The sequence below is a fragment of the Erythrolamprus reginae genome, chromosome 2, assembly GCF_031021105.1.
Source record: "Erythrolamprus reginae isolate rEryReg1 chromosome 2, rEryReg1.hap1, whole genome shotgun sequence".
Taxonomy (NCBI): Eukaryota; Metazoa; Chordata; class Lepidosauria; order Squamata; family Dipsadidae; genus Erythrolamprus; species Erythrolamprus reginae.
Window position 1 is genome coordinate 348191668 of NC_091951.1, and position 22847 is coordinate 348214514.

The window sequence follows — 22847 nt, forward strand, 5'->3', positions numbered from 1 at the left end:
AATGCCAAAGGATCTCAGCGGACATTTGAAAACCATTGGGATTGACAAAATCTCCATCTGTCAATTGCAAAAGGCCGCTTTACTGGGATCGGCACACATAATTCTCTGCTACATCACACAGTTCTAGGTGCTTGGGAAGTGCCCGACTGGTGATGAAATAAAAAATCCAGCACAGTGATCTCGTTTGCTGTGTTGTATTGATAAAAATAAGGAGAAGGAGAAGGAGAAGACCGCCTTCTTCCACACAAATCCCAGCAACCAGTGAGGTCCCACAGAGTTGGTCTCCTTAGGGTCCCGTCGACCAAACAATGTGGGCTGGCTGGACCTAGGGGAAGAGCCCTCTGTGGGGGGCCCAGCCCTCTGGAATCAGCCCCCCCTGGAGATTCGTACTTCCCCCACCCTCCTCGCCTTCCAAAAGAGTTTAAAAACTCGTCTTTGCCGCCAGGCCTGTGGTTCCTTAGATCTTCCCCCCGACCAATGGATGCTTTGGTTTGATTGTTGATTGAATGATATTGATAGTTTTTAATTAGAATTTTAAAGATTGTTTTTTAATAAAATAATGTATTAATTGGATTGTTATTATTGTTTCTTGTTTTTCTGTACATGCTGTGAGCCACCCCGAATCCTCGGAGAAGGGCGGCATACAAATCCAATTAAATCTAAATCGAAGAAGAAGAAGAAGAAGAAGAAGAAGAAGAAGAAGAAGAAGAAGAAGAAGAAGAACAACAACAACAACAACAACAACAACAGCAACAGCAACAGCAACAGCAACAGCAACAGCAACAGCAACAGCAACAGCAACAGCAACAGCAACAGCAACATTCAATTTTGTGGGTGATATTTCTCCATCCAATTTTCCTTTCCGAGCAATGACACTAATGCCAATTTATAAATCTTTTTTTAAAAAAATTTTTTTTTAAAAAGTTCACATCTATGATTTCCTGGTCCAGTCGGGGAGAGAGAGAGAGAGTTGTGATTTTCTTAGAAGTAAGATAAGTTCTTCCCACATGATGTACAGTTCTTCAAGTTTACCATTAATCTTAGAGGTAAGAAATCTTTCCAAAGGCAATTTTGACCATGTCAGAATCCCAATCATTTTAAAACAGAGCATGGTGAAGTTTTACCAGTAGCAAGGTCTTTGAACTTCCAAGGACACCAGAACTGTTTCTTTTAGTTAGAGCTGGCGATTTGTATTTTTATAGGCTTTATTCTTATTGAATTATTCTTTATTCTTATTGAATTATTCTTTATTCTTATTGAATTATTCTTTATTCTTATTGAATTATTCTTTATTCTTATTGAATTATCCTTTATTCTTATTGAATTATTCTTTATTCTTATTGAATTATTCTTTATTCTTATTGAATTATTCTTTATTCTTATTGAATTATTCTTTATTCTTATTGAATTATTTTTATCATGCTTTCTTCACCTCAAGGTTTGACTACTCTAACGCTCTCTACATGGGGCTACCTCTGAAGAGTGTTCGGAAACTTCAGATCATGCAGAATGCGGCCGCGAGAGCAATTGTGGGGCTTCCTAGATTCGCCCACTCCGTGGCCTGCACTGGGTGCTGATTAGTTTACGGTCACAATTCAAAGTGTTGGTAATAGAAACATAAAAACATAGAAGACTGACGGCAGAAAAAGACCCCATGGTCCATCTAGTCTGCCCTTTTACTATTTCCTGTATTTTATCTTACAATGGATATATGTTTATCCCAGGCATGTTTAAATTCGGTTACTGTGGATTTACCAACCACGTCTGCTGGAAGTTTGTTCCAAGGATCTACTACTCTTTCAGTAAAATAATATTTTCTCATGTTGCCATTGATCTTTCCCCCAACTAACTTCAGATTGTGTCCCCTTGTTCTTGTGTTCACTTTCCTATTAAAAACACTTCCCTCCTGAACCTTATTTAACCCTTTAACATATTTAAATGTTTCGATCATGTCCCCCCTTTTCCTTCTGTCCTCCAGACTATACAGATTGAGTTCATGAAGTCTTTCCTGATATGTTTTATGCTTAAGACCTTCCACCATTCTTGTAGCCCGTCTTTGGACCCGTTCAATTTTGTCAATATCTTTTTGTAGGTGAGGTCTCCAGAACTGAACACAGTACTCCAAATGTGGTCTCACCAGCGCTCTATATAAGGGGATTACAATCTCCCTCTTCCTGCTTGTTATACCTCTAGCTATGCAGCCAAGCATCCTACTTGCCTTTCCTACCGCCCGACCACACTGCTCACCCATTTTGAGACTGTCAGAAATCACTACCCCTAAATCTTTCTCTTCTGAAGTTTTTGCTAACACAGAACTGCCAATGCAATACTCAGATTTAGGATTCCTTTTCCCCAAGTGCATTATTTTACATTTGGAAACATTAAACTGCAGTTTCCATTGCTTTGACCATTTATCTAGTAACGCTAAATCATTTACCATATTACAGACCCCTCCAGGAATATCAACCCTATTGCACACTTTAGAGTCATCGGCAAATAGGCAAACCTTCCCTACCAAACCTTCCCCTATGTCACTCACAAACATATTAAAAAGAATAGGACCCAGAACAGACCCTTGTGGCACACCGCTTGTAACCTGTCTCTGCTCAGAATACTCGCCATTAACAATAACTCTGTGATGTCTACGTTTAGCCAGCTGCAAATCCATTGAACTATCCAGGGATTAATTCCAATCTTCACTAATTTATCTATCAGCTCTTTATGTGGAACCGTATCAAAGGCTTTGCTGAAGTCCAGATAGGCAATATCCACGGCACCACCTTGATCCAACACCTTTGTGACATAGTCAAAGAACTCAATGAGATTAGTCTGACACGATTTGCCTTCAGTAAAGCCATGCTGATTTGGGTCCAATAAGTTATTGTTTTTTAGATGCTGATTTATCCTCTTTTTGAGTAGCGTCTCCATCATTTTAACTACAACTGATGTCAAGCTAACTGGCCTGTAGTTACCAGCTTCTTCTCTACTGCCCTTCTTGTGGATAGGCACAACACTGGCCATTCTCCAATCCTCAGGAACATCTCCTGTTAACAGGGATTGGTTAAACAAATCAGTCATGTAGAGCGCATTGCAAAACTGGGCACCATGTGCCATCAATACGCAGAGAGGGACGGCATACAAATCTAAATAAGTAAATAAGTAAATAAGTAAGTAAGTAAGTAAGTAAGTAAGTAAGTAAGTAAGTAAGTAAGTAAGTAAGTAAGTAAGTAAACAAACAAACAAACAAACAAACAAACAAACAAACAAACAAACAATTATGTATTCTTGCCCCTTTCTTTTATCCCCTTCTTTGCAAATTATTTTACTGACAGGACAATTTTTATTCCAGTTTATTCTTTGGGATATGAAAAAGTAAACCGTTTTATTTCTTTATCATGGTCAGCATATGAGACAATACATTCCATCGTCTTGAAACAGCTACATTCTCATTGGTTCACTTGCAAATTTAGTTCATCTTGTTCGCAACATTTGAGTGCATTTTCTTTTTAAAGAAATTCACGTAGGTATGTGCTGTATATCATTTGCATTTTAGTGCACATTCCTCCAAATCGCCATGGCAATTTCCTCCAAAGTACTCCTTTGTGTAAATTATTTTCCATTATATAATTGACTTTTGTTGCGTTAGATACACAAATGTATGCATTTTTGCAGAGAATTATTCCTTGCACATGTGGTGTGTGTGTGCATGTATGTACATACACATTAAAATTAAATTTATATAATGTCACATTTTTTTTCTGAATTTGTAAATTAAGGGAGACTAGGATAGATCTATTTCAGCCTTTTTTCTGGCCTCCTCAGCTAGCCATAGCCTCACTGGGATTTGAACTTGCAGCCTTTGCCTTGTAAGGCAGAGAATTAACCTCTAGGCTACAGTATCCAATCACTTCAGCTCTGTACCAGGGAAGGGTTACATGTTTTTTGTGTCGAATCACACACACACACACACTGCTCAAAAAAAAGGGGAACACAATATAATTCCAAGTAAATCAAACTTCTGTGAAATCAAGCTGTCTACTTAGGAACACTGATTAACAATCAATTTCACACACTGTTGTACACATTAAACTTTGTACAGAACAAAGTATTCAATGAGAATATTTCCTTCATTCACATCTAGGATGTGATATTTGAGGGTTCCCTTTATTTTTTTGAGCAGTATATATATATACACACACCAAACTACCATACAAAATTCAGCCACAAGCAACTATTCAAAACATAACTGAGTTTTGATTTATTTATCAGGGGGTTTTCTTTTATTGAAAAAAAATAGAGAAAGTTCAAAGGCAAAGAAATGGGTTTTCTGCATAATTGGGGTGCAAATAGAGCTTTGAAGTTCTCCACCCACTTTTCTGCAGTGAGCAAATGGGTGAATCATTTTCACCTATTTCTCCGGGCCAAGGTGGGAGTAGGGGGTGGAGGAAAAGACATACTCCAGCAATTTTTCAAACACATGTTTTTTATATATATAGCAGCATCAATAGACCAAATCGTAGGGTGGAGAGCTGGGGTTTGTTTAATGGAAACATAAAAACTCAGGAGCTCATTAATGTCTGAAAACTGTTAAAGAAAAGACAGATACAACATTTCATCTCCTTTCGTCCTTGAGATCAGTTAGAAAGAGGCTTCATTTTTTGTTTCAAGGAAATTCCAAACTTTATTTATTTTATTTCTTTTATAAAATAGCAGTGAGCACTGTGGTCGGGCGATAGGAAAAGCAAGTAGGATGCTTGGCTGCATAGCTAGAGGTATAACAACCAGGAAGAGGGAGATTGTGATCCCCTTATATAGAGCACTGGTGAGACCACATTTGGAATACTGTGTTCAGTTCTGGAGACCTCACCTACAAAAAGATATTGACAAAATTGAACGGGTCCAAAGACGGGCTACAAGAATGGTGGAAGGTCTTAAGCATAAAACGTATCAGGAAAGACTTCATGAACTCAATCTGTATAGTCTGGAGGACAGAAGGAAAAGGGGGGACATGATCGAAACATTTAAATATGTTAAAGGGTTAAATAAGGTTCAGGAGGGAAGTGTTTTTAATAGGAAAGTGAACACAAGAACAAGGGGACACAATCTGAAGTTAGTTGGGGGAAAGATCAAAAGCAACGTGAGAAAATATTATTTTACTGAAAGAGTAGTAGATCCTTGGAACAAACTTCCAGCAGACGTGGTTGGTAAATCCACAGTAACTGAATTTAAACATGCCTGGGATAAACATATATCCATTGTAAGATAAAATAGTATAAGGGCAGGAAATAATATAAGGGCAGACTAGATGGACCATGAGGTCTTTTTCTGCTGTCAGTCTTCTATGTTTCGATGTTTCTATGTTTCTAAGGATGTTATAGCAGATGATTTTATTGGCTATGCTTAGGCCGTGTTTAAGGTGACATAGTTCTAAGCTTTCTAAACCTAGGATTGTAAGTGTAGTTTTGTAGGATATTCTGTTGCGAGTGGAGGAGTGGAGACCTCCTCTGGTAAAGTATCTCTGGACATTTTCTAGAGTGTTTATGTCCGAAATGTGGTGGGGGTTCCAGACAGATGAGCTGTATTCAAGGATAGGTGTGGTGAAAGTTTTGTGTGCTCTGGTTAGTAGTGTGAGATTTCCAGAGCAGAAGCTACATAGTATTAGGTTAACAACTCTTGAAACCTTTAATGAAACACAGATCAAATATCTGCCTATATATAGAGAAGCCCATGTTTTTGGAATACACCCCAGCCAGTGGTGGATTGCTCCGGGTTCAGACCGATTCTTTGAACTGGTAGCACCAGCAGTGGGTGTCTCCACGCTGTTCTGCCTGACTGGGCTCAGGCAATGCATAACCATCCAAGGAAAGGAAATCAAACACACAAGTGCTCTTCTAATCAGCAAACTTGTATTACACAAACAAAAAAGGGTTACTCAAAACAGTCCTTAGTGTCAGGAAACAATGATAGTGCAAGGCTTACTTCAGCCGCATACAAAAATACAGGAAAAAGCAAACAAAGACAACCTGGAATGAGCAAAGATATTTCAGGAGTCCTTTTGAATCTTTGGAGCAAACAGCAAGTCCCAGAGTTTTCACCTCCCATGTGTCTGAAAAAGCTGGGTTGAAAACTCAAACGGCACGGAACAGAAACTTCAGAGCAGGAACCACAAAATAACACAGATTTTATTTATTTATTTATTGTTTAGACTTGTATGCCGCCCCTCTCCGAAGACTCGGGGCGGCTCACAACAGAAGAACAAATCATAAATAATCACAATAACATTAAAATATTAAAGATTTAAAAATTTAAATTTAAAAATTTAAAAAGATAAACAGCCACAGTTTCCCTTGGGCCTCTGTTCCCTTTTATACCTTTAGCCCTCATTAAGGGAACCACACCCAGCCCTCAGTATAAGAACCACACCCAACCCAGGTGCTACTCTGATGACTTGTAATAATCCTTCAATTGATCCCTTCTTTTCATCGCTCTTTTGCTACGCATGTCTATGAATTGTCCTGCAGAGGAATCCAAGGACGAAAGACTGTCTGAGGGACTGCATGCCAAATCCCCTGGGCTGTCTGCTGAGTCCTGCGAACCAGTGGCCTCATCCTCCCGGCTGTCAGCCAGGCTTTCGCACTCACTTTGTGCCGCATCTCTCACATCTGTGGGAGCAACGGCTGGCCCAGGCCCAAACACAACACACACGGACATGAACATACACACATGAACTGGTAGCAAAATCATTTACAAACCACCACTGGTGCACACGCTATGCCCTACTCGAGAATTTCTAACAGTGATTTATTTCTAGCTAGAAATTCTATCCTCAGTGCTCTCTGTGAAATATTTCCAGGTGGCCTGAAGTCACAGAGGTGCTGTCTGTCCTGCATTTTCTCCGACTACATTACCCTCTGGATGGGAATAAATAAATGCTCTCTGAGGCTTTGTACATATTGGCTGAAAAATACACAATGTCTTCTTATACTCTGCTAAATCCCTAAGCCTTCTTGGAAAGAATTTCCATAAATTGCGCGCATTCTGTCCTCTTTGAAGACAAATTATGGGTATATTTCCCCATGTGGAATGTGCTTTATCCTTCTCTTTGTGTCTCTCCAATTCTTAAACACCAGCCAGCTTCTTGCATTCTCTCCAAAGCTTTATCCAGTTCATGAAGTACTAGCAGTTAGTGTATCTAATTTATGTTTCCAGGATTCTGCAAAGTTCTCCTTAATTTATTCCGTAAATTTCACATCCGTTAGACAAGATGTATTGAATCCCGGCTACTTGGGTTTGATTGATCCTGGTACTAAGGGTAATATGTTATCTTGTTACAACAATATCTGGCAGGCATTTATTATAGATTTTTTTTTAAGGGCAATGAGGCTGTACACACAACAGCCACCAAAGTCTGCAAAATCCCAAAAGGTCAGGGGAAAAAAAAAGACTTTAAACATTCGATAAAGAATGATTTGTGATAAATCCTTGATATTTGGAGCTAGAGGGAAAAAGTGAGATTTGGGTTTCAGAAAAAGGCCAATCTTTTTCTGAGATCTTCAGCAAACTCCTGGGTGGATTTCAAAAGAAGAAAGTTCTTCTTATATATATATACATACACACACAAAATAAATATTTAAAAATATTGGACACTTCGTGACCATCTTGTATATTATTCCATATAGAAACATAGAAACATAGAAGATTGATGGCAGAAAAAGACCTCACGGACCGTCTAGTCGGCCCTTATACTGTTTCTTGTATTTTATCTTAGGATGGATATATGTTTATCCCAGGCATGTTTAAATTCAGTTACTGTGGATTTACCAACCACGTCTGCTGGAAGTTTGTTCCAAGCATCTACTACTCTTTCCGTAAAATAATATTTTCTCACATTACTTCTAATCTTTCCCCCAACTAACCTCAGATTGTGCCCCCTTGTTCTTGTGTTCACTTTCCTATTAAAAACACTTCCCTCCTGAACCTTATTTAACCCTTTCACATATTTAAATGTTTCGATCATGTCCCCCCTTTTCCTTTTGTCCTCCAGACTATACAGATCGAGTTCTTTAAGTCTTTCCTGGTAAGTTTTATGTTTAAGACCTTCCACCATTTTTGTAGCCCGTCTTTGGACCCCTTCAATTTTATCCATATCTTTTTGTAGGTGAGGTCTCCAGAACTGAACACAGTATTCCAAATGTGATATTTCCATAACACACATACTGCTACTACTACTGTTGCTGCTGCTACTACTACTACGGAGAGGGGCTGCATACAAATCTAATAAATAAATGAATGAATGAATGAATGAATGAATGAATGAATGAATGAATGAATGAATGAATAAATAAATAAATAAATAAAAATAAGGTTCAGGAGGGAAGTGTTTTTAATAGGAAAGTGAAAGTGAACACAAGAACAAGGGGACACAATATGAAGTTAGTTGGGGGAAAGATCAAAGGCAACATGAGAAAATATTATTTTACTGAAAGAGTAGTAGATCCTTGGAACAAACTTCCAGCAGACGTGGTTGGTAAATCCACACTAATTTAATTTAAACATGCCTGGGATAAACATATATCCATTGTAAGATAAAATACAGGAAATAGTATAAGGGCAGACCAGATGGACCATGAGGTCTTTTTCTGCCATCAGTCTTCTATGTTTCAAATAAATAGATAGATAGATAGATAGATAGATAGATAGATAGATAGATAGATAGATAGATAGATAAATAAACAAACAAACAAACAAACAAACAAACAAACAAACACTACCGATCCTCTTTTTCTTTCTATATCTATTTCCTAAATTGTTTTACTGTTTTTTGACTGTTTTTCTTTTCTAGCCATTGCTAAAATTTCTCGCAAATTTTATAATAGTCCGTCTCATCCTTGTCTTTCCTTTCCATTGTTAGTCTATCTATTTCTGCACTTGCCTGTTATGAGTGCTCCTCATCCACATCTGGTAATGTCAGATTCTCAGGAGGATGAGCCAAGCCCATTTTGGTACCCTGGGCCAGTGGTGTTGCCAGCTGATGCAGAGAGTGAGGGAAATATAGATCAGGATGAACCCAAGGGACCACCTGAGGTGCCAGATATGTCAATGAGGGATTGGTCCAAGTCAGAAGCTGAAGAGGACATTAGAGTGGATAAGCCACTCTTAGATGCTCGATTCAGGAGATTACAAAGCAGACAACACTTGTATGGTAAAAGGAAGTAATTTGTACTTTTAACTCTAGGGGTTTGCTGACCACTCCCAGCAGGTATAAAAGGGAAGGATTCTAGGTAATTCTGGGTGGAGTTTCCCCACATGCACATTTGCAGAAGCAAAAATTGCCGAAGTCTCTTCGCAAGATTTTGTTTCTGCGCATGGGCAGAAGCAAAATCTATAAAAAATTGAAGAAAAAAGATGGTGGCACCCATAGGACGCGGTTGCACATCTGCTGCCAGTGTGCAGTCCAGTACCACACCAGTAGCAACCCCCTACTGGTCCCTTCCAACTTTGTTATTCTGTTATTCCATTAGGTTAAGAGAGAGTGAGGGGAAGTATGATTTGAGGAAAGGCATGGAAAATTAGGAGGCAAAATATGACGATCGTCCAGAAAGTAATGCACCACATTTTTTTTCTTCAACAATTATTTATTGAACACAATGAAACTTACACATTGTTCTGTCAGGCTCTCTGGTAGACTCCTCCCAAAAATTCACAGGTACAAATTTCAGACATACACACGTTTGAAAATTCAAAACAATGTTCTTTATAATGAAAATTCCCTTAACCTAAGCCCTCTTTTGGTATAGCAAAGAGCACTGGTCTCCAAACAAACTGGTAATTTGTACAAGTCCCTTATCAGTTCTGTGATACTTAGCTTGCAGCTGTGAGGCAATTCACAGTCCTTCTTTCACAAAGTGAAACACACTTTGCTCTGGTTTAGTTTCAAAGCGGGGAAAAATCAGCACACAAAAGGTCAAAGTCAGTAAGGCAGTCACAAAACGCAACGATCAGATAATCCTCCACAATGGCCAAACCCACAGGCTGCTATTTATAGCAGCCTCACTAATTACCACAGCCCCACCCAACCACAGGTGGCCTCATTTTCTTTGATAATAATCTCTCAGTTGTTGTTGCCTATGCATCGCTCTCCGCATGCGTGGCTGTATCATTAACTCTTGTTCTGAATCCAAGGAGGAGCTAGATAATTGATCTCCTTCTGAGCTGTCTGCCACACTCTCCTCCTCCCTGTCACTCGTGTCTTCTTGGTCAAAGGAGCCTTCATCAGCAGATACCACTGGGGGCAAAACCGGCCTGCAGCATGTGGATGTCTCCCCCACATCCACAGTCCTTGGGGCAGGAGCTGGGCCAGAGCTAACCGCAACACACACAAGAAAGAATGATGTTTCTTCTACACTCCCTATTTTTCCATGTAATCTCCATCCCGTTCTATGGCCTTCCTCCAGTGAGACACGAGGGCGTTTGTGCCCTGTTGGTACCACTCCTTGTTTTGGTCACAAAACCATTTCTGCACTGTGTGAATCACCTCTTCATCCTCATCTTCTGTGCCCAGCGACTAACTGTAGTGCTGTCAACTGCAGATTCTCCATAAACTGTACATGAACATTTGTGAATGTTCCCAACAGTTTCTTTCTCCGCAGTGAAAAATTCAATGACGACACGCTGCTTGTAACATAATAACTCGCATATGCCATTTCAAAACACTGCTGCAGCTACGCTATCTGTCTGAATAAATGCAAAATTTACACACACACTCCTGACAATTCAAGTAATGTATATCTAAAGTTTCGCATTTGTACCATTACTGTAGGCTGAGAAAAGAAATGTGGTGCATTACTTTCTGGGCGACCCTCATACATGAAGACAATCATCTCGTGCAGATGTTACCCGAATTCTCATGAATAAATGTAGTACTGCACATTATCAATAATAGAGAAAATCTCTAGAGCGGAAACAGTCTAAGTCAGTGCACCTTGTAACATCATCTTTTGATTAAGCGATTGAATCCATTGAGCACTTAGTAATCAGAAAACCAGTAAGAGGTCACTTATTTCACACTTTGCGATCTTTAAAAGCTGGATAAAAACCTTAGGTGCAAGAAAGGCTTATGGAATTATTGTCAAAGGTGGCTTAATATGATTATCAGATTAATTTTCAACAGTTTTAATCCGTCATTCATAAATGCATGCTTCAAAGGAAGTTAAAAGCCATCATCTGATTAAGCCATTAGGTTAAAAAAGAAATCAAATCAAAGCTAGCATTAGATATAAAGGAAGATCAGATCTAGATTATTATAATTGAACAAAGGACTTGCTTTTCACCAAGTTTGGATGGTTCTGATGGAAAAGGATACTAAAAGCTCGAGATTGAATTTTAGAGTCCTGAGTTTCATTATCAAACTTGGTAACATCATCAGAGATAGAAGAGAATGAGGTTTATATATACAATAGCTTGCCCTGTCAATGATGATGATGATGATGATGATGATGATGATGATAATGATAATGATAATGATAATGATAATGATAATGATAATGATAATGATAATTATGATGATGATAATAATAATAATAATAATAATAATAATAATAATAATAACAACAACAACAACAACAGCAGCAGCAGCAATATATCTGGGACCGCCTTCTGCCGCACGAATCCCAGCGACCGGTTAGGTCCCACAGAGTTGGCCATCTCCAGGTCCCGTCGACTAAACAATGTCATCTGGTGGGTCCCAGGGGAAAAGCCTTCTCTGTGGCGGCTCCAACCCTCTGGAACCAGCTCCCCCCTGAGATTAGAATTGCCCCCACCCACCTTGCCTTTCGTAAACTCCTTAAAACCCACCTCTGCCGTCAGGCACGGGGAAACTGAAATAACTTCCCCAGGCCTATATTGTTTATGTATGGTGTGTTGTGTGCATGTTTTTAAATTATGGGTTTTTTGTTTAAATTATTAGATTTGTATTACATTGTTTTGCCACTATTGTTGTGAGCCGCCCCGAGTCTACGGAGAGGGGCGGCATAGAAATTTAATTAATAATAATAATAATAATAATAATAATAATAATAATAATAATAACAGCAACAGCAACACAATTTGAAGGGACCTTGGTGGTCTTCTAGTCCAACCCCCTGTTTGGGCAGGAGACCCTACACTACTTCAGACAGTTGGTTATCCAGCATCTTCTTAAAAGCTTCCAGTGTTGGAGCATTTACAACTTCTGGAGGCAAGCTGTTCCACTGATCAATTGTTCTAACTGTCAGGAAATTTCTCATTAGTTCTCAGTTGCTTCTCTCCTTGATTAGTTTCCACCCGTTATTTCTTCTTCTACCCTGAGCTGCTTCAAAGAATAGGTTGACTCCCTCTTCTTTGTGGCAACTGCTGAGATATTGGCACCTCCCAAGTTCTCATAATCATCAAGCCTTCTATAGATATTGTGACAAGCCATTAATTTATCATCAACGTCTGCACCGGCTTGACAACATCTTAGCGGTGAATATGTACACACCAATCTAGTCTTTTTTGGCAAGCAACCAGCTACTGATTAATCTTCATTAATGGCTGGTATCGGTTCAAAGAATCTTAAAGCTAAGAAGAGCAAACAGGTTTTGATACCTTACATAGCTTGAGAGACGCAGAACAGACTATGATCAGACAGGTTTTCACAGACATTGTTCTCTGTGGCTTCTTAGCTGCCCCTGATGTCCTTAAGTAGACATGCAGTGTAGCCACTTAGCCCCCAGTCTTACTCTTGAGGAGACCTCCTCTGGAATAACCACTCCTGTCTCTTGGCAGCTCTGCACACTCTTGCATCAAGAAGAGGAGAAGCCTGTTCTTCCTCATTGCTGCTTTAAGATGCGGTAGGTACCGAAAGGCATGGCTGAACCTCTGCCTCTGGCATCAACTCTTACCAGCCTCCTCACTTTCCGACTCAGGTGCCAGTTGCACAGACCACTGGCGCATTACCATGTCAATCTCCTCTTGAGCGGGATCCGCTATTAGTTGCATGGGCTGTTGATGGGCCACAACAAAAACACCACTTTTCAACAAGCAATGGATTAGTATCAGCCCATGTTCTGGGGCCCTGAGGGCGGCACGGGGAGACATATTGGAGGGCACATGAGATGTTGCTCTATGTCATCTCCAGTACGCATGTGCGTACTGACCAGCTGATTTTTGGCCTTTTGGAAGGCCGTTTCCCCCTGTGGAAGCTTCCCTGAAGCCCCGGAGTGCAAAAAAACAACACAGTGGGCAAACCTAAAGTTCAGAAAATGCACTTCTGTTTTGCCTGTTGTGCTGTTTTTTGCACTCCAAAGGATTCAGGGAAGATTGATTGATTGGTTTGTTTGTTTGTTTGTTTGTTTGTTTGTTTGTTTACTTACTTACTTACTTACTTACTTACTTACTTACTTACTTACTTACTTACTTATTTATTTATTGGATTTGTATGCCGCCTCTCTCCGCAGACTCGGGGCGGCTAACAACAGAGGTTAAAGACAATATGGAACAATCCAATTTAATAAAACAACTAGAAACCCTAATTATAAAAAACCAAACATACACACAAACATACCATGCATAACTTGTAATGGCCTAGGGGAAGAAATATCTTAACTCCCCCATGCCTGGCGACAAAGGTGGGTCTTGAGGAGTTTGCGAAAGACAAGGAGGGTGGGGGCCGTTGTAATCTCTGGGGGGAGTTGATTCCAGAGGGCCGGGGCCGCCACAGAGAAGGCTCTTCCCCTGGGGCCCGCCAAACAACATTGTTTGGTTGATGGGACCCGGAGAAAGCCAACTCTGTGGGACCTTATCGGCCACTGGGATTCGTGCGGTAGAAGGCACGTGAAGCTTCCCGAAGCCTCAGAGTGCAAAAAACAACACAACGTGAGAAACGGAAGTGCATTTTTCCAAACTTCCGGTTTGACCATTTGGCTGTTTTTTTCATGTCCCAGGATTCAGTGTGGCCTGTGTACAAGCATGGGGACAGGGGTGATTGTGCAATTCACGGGGCAGTGCAAGGGGTGTGCATGCATGGGGACAGCAAAGGGGTGTGGGCACATGCACTCATAATAGCACCCACACACAGTAATGGACAGCCAAAATTTTTACTGCCACACTGTGGGTGTGCCTTATTTTGTGAGTGTGGCTTAATGGTCATGTGACTGGGTAGGAGTGGCTTGCTGGCCATGTGATCAGGTGGGAGAGGCTTGAATGATCATCATCTTTCAAGTGAACTGTTAAGTCCTCGACTTACAACCTCACCAGTGTCTCTCTCTGGGGTGACAATTTGCTTTGCGTTTCCCGTGCTCTCCTTCCTGGGTCACTCCTTGCCTCAGGCTGGGTAGGTAGGCGAAAGGGTGCCGATCAGCTGTTGAGAAAAGAGGGGGGAGGAAAAGGGCCCCCTGCAACTCCTGTTGGTGCTGGTCTCCCTGCTGCTTTCCAAGGAGGAGGAGGAGGATGGGAGAGGGGGGTTTAAAAAATACAGAAAGCCGAGGGAGAGTTAGAATAGAATATAATTTTATTGGTGATTGGACACACAAGGAATTTGTCTTGGTGCAGATGCTCTCACCGTACATAAAATAAAATATACATTTGTCAAGAATCATGTGGTACAACACGTAATGATTGTCATAGGGGTCAAATAAGCAATGAAGAAGCAATATTAATAAAAATCTTAGGATATAAGCAACAAGTTACAGTCATACAGTCAACATGGGAGGAAATGGGTGATAGGAATGATGAGAAAAACTAGTAGAATAGAAGTGCAGATTTAGTAGAAAGTCTGACAGTGTTGAGGGAATTATTTGTTTAGTAGAGTGATGGCATTCAGGAAAAAACTGTTCCTGTGTCTAGTTGTCTTGGTGTGTAGCGACGTTTTGAGGGCAGGAGTTGAAACAGTTTGTGTCCAGGATGTGAGGGGTCAGTAAATATTTTCCCCGCCCTCTTTTTGACTCGTGCAGTGTACAGGTCCTCAATGGAAGGCAGGTTGGCTGCAATTGCTTTTTCTGCAGTTCTGATTCTCCTCTGAAGTCTGTGTCGGTCTTGTTGGGTTGCAGCACCAAACCAGACAGTGATAGAGGTGCAGATGACAGACTCAATGATTCTTCTGTAGAACTGTATCAGCAGCTCCTGGGGCAGTTTGAGTTTGGTTATTATAGTTATACATGGATTTACATGCTGTTTTTTATTACTGTTGTTAGCTGCCCCGAGTCTACGGAGAGGGGCGGCATACAAATCCAATAAATAAATAAATAAATTATTGCCACACAATGCCTTTTCATCTCAGCTGCGGGCGGGGTGAGGGCTTTGCAAAGGGAAAATGACCGCAGCCCAAACTGCTTTGGCGCGGCGTGGCTCAGCTCTCCTTTTTCCCTCTGCTACTGCTGCTGCACGTTCCTCACTTTTTTTCCTCTTTCCTCCTTTCTGGCCTAAGGAGATGACCACATGAGGCTGGAGGGGAGCCGCGCAGGAGAGAGGGAAGCTCGTCCGAGGCCAGGAAGGAGGAAAGAGGAAAAAAGCAAAGAGCGCAGACACAGCAGCAGCAGGGGAAAAAAGGAGAGACAAGATGAGATCAGCAATCTGGGAAGTGACAGCCGTCAATCAGCTGGAGCTCCGCACACATCTTCATTTCCACTGGTGGAACTGTGTTCCACCCCGTCCTGCCTGCTGCCCACCCATCCCCACACCCTTTTGGCAGGCGAACCAAAAAAGGTTGGCCATCGCTGTACTAAGGTATGCCCATGTTACACCAACACTCTGCAGTCTGCATTGGTTGCTGATCAATTTCCGGTCACAATTCAAAGTGTTGGTTATGACCTATAAAGCCCTTCATGGCATCGGACCAGAATATCTCCGGGACCGCCTTCTGCCGCACGAATCCCAGCGACCGATTAGGTCCCACAGAGTGGGCCTTCTCCGGGTCCCGTCAACTAAACAGTGTTGGTTGGTGGGCCCCAGGGGAAGAGCCTTCTCTGTGGCGGCCCCGACTCTCAGGAACCAGCTCCCCCCAGAGATTAGAACTTCCCCTACCCTCCTTGCCTTTCGTAAACTCCTCAAAACCCACCTTTGTCGTCAGGCATGGGGGAACTGAGATACCAATTTATGTATGGTATGTTTGTATGTATGCATGCTTAGTAATGGTTTTTTTTTAAATATTTTAAATTGTAAATTATTAGATTTGTCATGAACTATTTTTATTGTGTTGTGAGCCGCCCCTAGTCTACGGAGAGGGGCGTCATACAAATCTAATAAATAAATGAATGAATGAATGAATGAATGAATGAATGAATGAATAAATAAATAAATAAATAAATAAATAAATAAATAAATAAATAATAAATAAATAAACAAGCAAAAAAACAAACAAACAAACAAACAAACAAAAAGTAAGTAAGTAAGTAAGGTTTGGGGACCGTTGCTCTAATCTGTGCGACTTGATGCCTCCACAAAGCCAAGTCGGAGCACGGAGCCTTTGTTGCTTATTGTGGCTGTGCCATGCAATTTCATCATTTTTATCCCTGTGACCTCCAAACGGAGAGGGGCGTGTTTGATAATGAGCGATCTCTACCTTTCAGCAAAGGAATTCACAGCTTGATTCTCCTTCAGGAGGTTGAGTAACCCAGATTTCATTCAAGCGCAGGGAGAATTTTTATTTTTTCATTTGACAGGGAGCTTGGCTGCTTCCGCGCACATACACACACACACGCACAAAATTGTGAGTCTGTTTAAGAGCTGATTTCCAAGGAAACCTCCTTTGTGTGTCATCCAGTTGTCACTTTGATGGAGCAGGCGCACCCTGTGAATCTGTAAGGGAGAAACAATACTACGATGGCCTTTGGTTTCCTCTCCCCTGAGAGCTTAAAGGAAGATCCCATAGAAACCTGTAAGAAGGGGGAAACACCATCTTTAGAGGAATCAAAGACGAGGAGGAGGATAGGGGTAAAAAGTGGGTCAGACCTCATTTCGCACAGTTGGGAGAAGACGTTGCCAACTTCCCTTTGATGTCAACAGACATCAAAGAGATTTTGGCAGATGAAAGGGAGGGGGGAATCTTTCTGGGGCGTTTTCTGCAAAACAGAAGTGGTTGAAACTTTAGATTTCATTCTCTCTTTTTTACAAACATATATATCTCCTTCTGGAGTTCTGCAAAAACTGTGTTGTTAGGGATTTTCCTGATATGGTACACAATGCAAAAAGAAAGAGTGTGTTTGCATTTCCCCTACACAAACTGTGTTATTGCCCAATTTCTAACCTTACATGCGCAATTCTGGAAACAAGAACAAACCATCAAACCACTTTAAATCTTCTAATAAAAATTATGGAATGCGCAGAAATGTCAAAATTAACAATGGAAATTCAAAATAGTGATGGGTTGGATTTCTATAAAACCTGGGATAAATGGTATTTATTTATTTATTGGATTTGTATGCGGCCCCTCTCCGGAGACTCGGGGCGGCTAACAGCAACAATAAAGCAGTGTACAATAGTAGTCTGATGTTAGAAATAATTAAAAGCCCATTAATATAAAAGAAAAAAAAGTATCAATGGTTAACACATTAAAAATACCTAAATATCATTTTAAAAAGAAGAAAACTAGACAACAACACCCATTTCCAACACAAGGTGTGCAATGAAAACAACCCATAGATTGAAGGCACCGATTGAGGCAGGCTAAAGACGTTTATCAAAGTCCATAACTCAACACCCCCCCCCCCCAAATTTTGGACTAAAACATTAGATAAAACATAATTAACACCCAAAAATTATACCTACATGCCAAATACACTTAACAATATTGCTACAAATAACTAAAACTGAAGGGAAATTTATAGCTACCTAACAACTGAAATTAAAGGTCGTTTATGATTAAAATGTCATCTATGTATACTGCTCAAAAAATTATTTATTTATTTATTTTATTTGTCATACAAATAGTATTGTATTGTAGTAGTTTTAACATAATATAAGTATAAAGTAGAGATAGAAAAGATAAAAAGACATTAGGACAGGAATGGTAGGCACAAAGGTGCACTTATACACGCCCCTTACAGACCTCTTAGAAAAGGGGAGAGATCTATTGTAAATAATGTAAGGTGGGAGATTTTGGGATTGGGGGAGGATTCCAGGCATTGACCACTCTATTGCTGAAGTCGTATTTTCTGCAGTCTAGTTTGGAGTGATTTACATTTAGTTTGTATCTATTATGTGCTCTTGTGTAGTTGTTGTTAAAAGTGAAGTAGTCACTAACAGGGAGCACATTATGATGTATGATTTTATGAACAACAGTTAAATCAATTCAGAGGTGACGTAGTTGTAAATTGTCTAACTGTAGTATTTGAAGTCTGGAGGAGTAAGGTAGTTTGTTACGTGAGGAGTTGTTGAGGACTCTTTTTGTGAAGTATTTATTTATTTTATTTATTCATTTGTCCAATACACAATACATATGGAAGAGAATAGACATGAAGTAATATAAGATAATATGAAAAATTGAGGAGAAGATATATGAAAGGAAAAAATATATATGATATATGAGATAAAGGAAAGACAATTGGACAGGGGACGAAAGGCACACTAGTGCACTTATGTATGCCCTTTACTGGCCTCTTAGGAACCTGGAGAGGTCAATCATGGATAGTCTAAGGGAGAAATGTTGGGGGTTAGGGATTGACACTATTGAGTCCGGTAATGAGTTCCACGCTTCGACAACTCGATTGTTAAAGTCATATTTTTTTCAGTCAAGTTTGGAGCAGTTAATATTAAGTTTGAATCTGTTGCGTACTCTTGTGTTGTTGCGGTTGAAGCTGAAATAGTCATTGACCGGTAGGACGTTGCAGCATGTGATCTTGTGGGCAATACTTAAATCGTGTTTTAGGCGCCGTAGTTCTAAGCTTTCTAGACCCAGGATTGTTAGTCTATTTTCGTATTTCTGGACTCTTTCAATTGTATTAATGTCTGATATGCAATGTGGGTTCCACCCTTCAGCTGCCATGCCCACCAAGCCATGCCCATAGAAATGGTAGGGAAAATGTTTGAATTTCACCCATGACCCTGTGCCTGAGTGATGGACTCGCCTGTGCAAGTGCCTGCTACTCGTGTTGCCATGGGATGCATAAACGGATGCTATTTCCTATGCACAGAAGTGGGAGTATTTTAATATTTTACTGAATGAGGTGAGGAATCCATCTCTCATTGAAATGATGACTGAATGCACTCCAGGGAATTCTTAATGAGAACCGAGCTGCAAATATGGCTAGACAGTGGTGGAGTGCTTGGAGTTACTGATAGACCGCTATAAAGGAATTTAGAATTGACCTTGGAGACAATAGGAGAGAATTGCTAACTGGGGGAATAACTGAATAACAGTTTGGAGAGATTCTCTGTTTTCCAGGTTACGGTTTGTTTGTTTGTTTGTTTGTTTGTTTGTTTGTTTGTCAATCGATTGATTGATTGATTGATTGATCTATTTATTAATTGTTAGAGTTGGAAGGGACCATGCGGGTCATCAAGTCCAACCCCCTGCCTAAGCAGGAACCCTATAGCATCCTAGCCAAATGGCAGTCCAATTTCCTCTTAAAAATGTCCATAGTATTGGAGTTCACAACGTCCCTGGTAGGTTGTCCCAAAGGTGATTTTTTTCAGGGGGCAACTGGACTTTCTGGTATTTCTTCGAATAGATTTCGCTTCTCATTCAAGCAGCTTCTTCAACACTGACTGGAAGGTGGGGAACAGAAAGATTTATACTCCTTGCAGGCAGCCTGGTCATTTGCATCCTTTTCAGGGGCGGGCTACTGCCTGGATGGGGGGGTGCAGTGGGGTATCAAAAATGGAGCTCCACCCCAGGGCACCCAATTTGCATGGAAAGATGTTGAAAGAAAATGCAGGGCGCCCTGCATAAGCCACGCCCACAGTGTGGTAGTAAAACATTTGGTAGCCCTTCACTGGTCCTTTTAGAGTAGTGGTTCTCAACTTGGGGGTTCAATCACACTTGGCCAATAAAGAATTCTATTCTATTCCATTCTATTCTATTCTACTCTACTCTACTCTACTCTACTCTACTCTACTCTACTCTACTCTACTCCACTCCACTCCATTCCATTCCATTCCATTCTTTATGCCGGACTTCAAATTACAAGCCCCAATTAAGTCAGAAATGTAAATTCAAACACACACACTGTTGTAAAGTGAACAGAAAAGCCGTTTATCCAAAATAAAGCTGTACACACTTTAAACTGAGCAAATTACAGATATCGGTCCTTGAAAGTTTCGAGAACAAAAACAAGCAAAGCAGATAAAAGCAGCTGTGGAAGCATCACAGCCAGACCTCTTCCAGTCAGTCTACAAGTTTTTACTTTGCTGTGAAATATCCCCAAGAGTCTGTGAAAAGCCAGGAACAAAATGCAAACATGACGTCTCCTTCTCCAAATGGATAATCTCCCACATGCACTTCCTGCAATGCTGGCAATTTATCAGCAGTCCCATTAGCCTAATTGCCTCAGCCGCAGGTGTTCTCCCTTATCTCCGATGATACCTACGCAGTTGGTCCCTTCTGGCCATGAGCCTGCGCATTCTGGCATCTATCCACCGATCCTCCTCCTCTGAGTCCAATGACCCACTAATGGGGTCATTAACTAATGGGCTGGCTGCATCCATCTCTCTATCTGATTCTTCTTCTTCTCCCCCAGCGTCTAACCTTGGCAAGGAATCCTCACTGTCCGAAGCTGATGGCAGTAAGACTAGTCTCTGGGAACCTGAGGACTCTCCTAAACCAACATCCAAATTCCCCATTGCAGGAGCTAGCCCATAGCCAGCCACAACATTATTCTATTCTATTCTATTCTATTCTATTCTATTCTATTCCATTCCATTCCATTCCATTCCATTCCACTCCATTCCATTCCACTCCACTCTACTCTATTCTTCATTAGAGTCTCAAACATAAACATTGTACTATTGTGTTTTTTATTGTTGTAAAGTGCCCTAAATCCTATGGGATTGGGTGACATAGAAGTCAAATAAATTAAATTAAATTAAGCCAAAACTCCCAAATAGTTCTTTTGGATCCAATCTCTAATTAACGTGAGTTGTCAGGAAGCCCGGAAGTCAAGATTTCACCTTCTTAGTTTGTAATTCACATAAATAATCCAAGAGCCAAATCCAAACATTCATCGCTCACATTCAGAAATTGACTTCCAGACTAGATCATCGTGAGGCTCATCCTTATGTATCTCTAATGAACAGCTGAGACTGAATGGACTATTCTCTTGATTTGCGCAATTTCACCTTTCTGCTACTAAACTATTCAAATTACATGCTTAAATCTTGTCAACTCTGTGTCTGTGGACCTATTACTTGTGGGGGCTCATCGCTGGGACAGAACATAATCTATTTTTTTAAAAAAATATTTTTTATTTACATATATATAACAAGTCAGTAATGACAAACAGTACATTTACATAAAAAACAGAAAACAGAAAAAACAAGCAAGAGGTATATTTTTTCTCTTCTCCTGTAGTAGAGACTGTTGACAGCGTCCTCTCTTTTTTTAAAAAAAAAAATATTGGCGATGTTAAAACCAGCGATTTGAGTTGTATGTTGTTGTAGTTGGGTTTTTATGTCGTGAATTCTTATCCACTAAGGAAAACAATAACTATATTGACTCTTTTTAAAAAAATAAGATTGTTATTTAAATTGCTTCCTTATCACGCAGCACTATAAAGGTGAGTTCTTTTATTTAACCAAATATATTTCGTTTTTTCTTTTCCTTTTAGCTCCATTGTTAATTTGTCTGCTTCAGCACAATCTAACATTTTTAAAATTAAATTCCATTCATTTGGCATGTTTTCATTCTTCCAAAATTGTGCGATAGCTATTCTTGTTGAGGTTATTAAATGTTGTATTAGATAATAATGTTCCTTGTTCATCTGATTTTCAATAATGCCAAGCAAAAATATTCTATTTTTGAACATAATCTAGAACATAATCTAGAACTAAGTTGAAGTGTCCTAATAGTTAGAACCAATAATCAGTGGAACGACCTGCCTCCAGTAGTTGTGGGTGCTTGTTGCATTTCTATGTGATTTATGGTTTTAAGTGGTCTTCTTCACTTCATCCAACAAGGTATCTTCATTAGCAGAACAGTGCTTTGATGTATATTAGAGTACCCAATACACTGATTCCAATACACTGACCAAGGAGAGATTCAACATGGAGATAAGGAGTAACTTCCTGACGGTCAGAGCGATCAACCAATGGAACAACCTACCAGCGGACGTTGTGAACTCCAACACTTTGGACATTTTAAAGAGAAGATTGAACTGCCACTGGGCATGGGGTTGAACTTGATGGCCTTCATGGTCCCTTTCAACTCTAACAATAAATAAAATAAATAAATAAATATCAAATTTATGTTTTTATTTCTTCTTTTCTCATGAACTGGTTTCATATTTACACAAATAAACAACTTGACAATGTAACTATATTTCTCTATACATCTGTTCTCTATGATGTGGATTCATCAACGGTTGTTCTGGTTTCTGGTAGAATTTTAGCTATTACAAATAACTTTTACTAAATGCAGTATTTCATAAACAAAGAAACTTCATCTTTATTATCTTCCTTCTGTATTCAAAATACAGTTCATACTAGCACATTTCTTGTTCTCCCATTATCTCTCCTAATTACATTCCTTTTGCATTCCTCCCAGCCTCCTCCGTTCACCAAGATTTATGTACTCACAGCATGATTCAAAAACAGCAGAAATGACTAGAAAATAACACAGAATGAGTTTGCTTGCTTGGAAGCTGAACGGGAACACCTTCCATTTTTGTTCTACCACATTG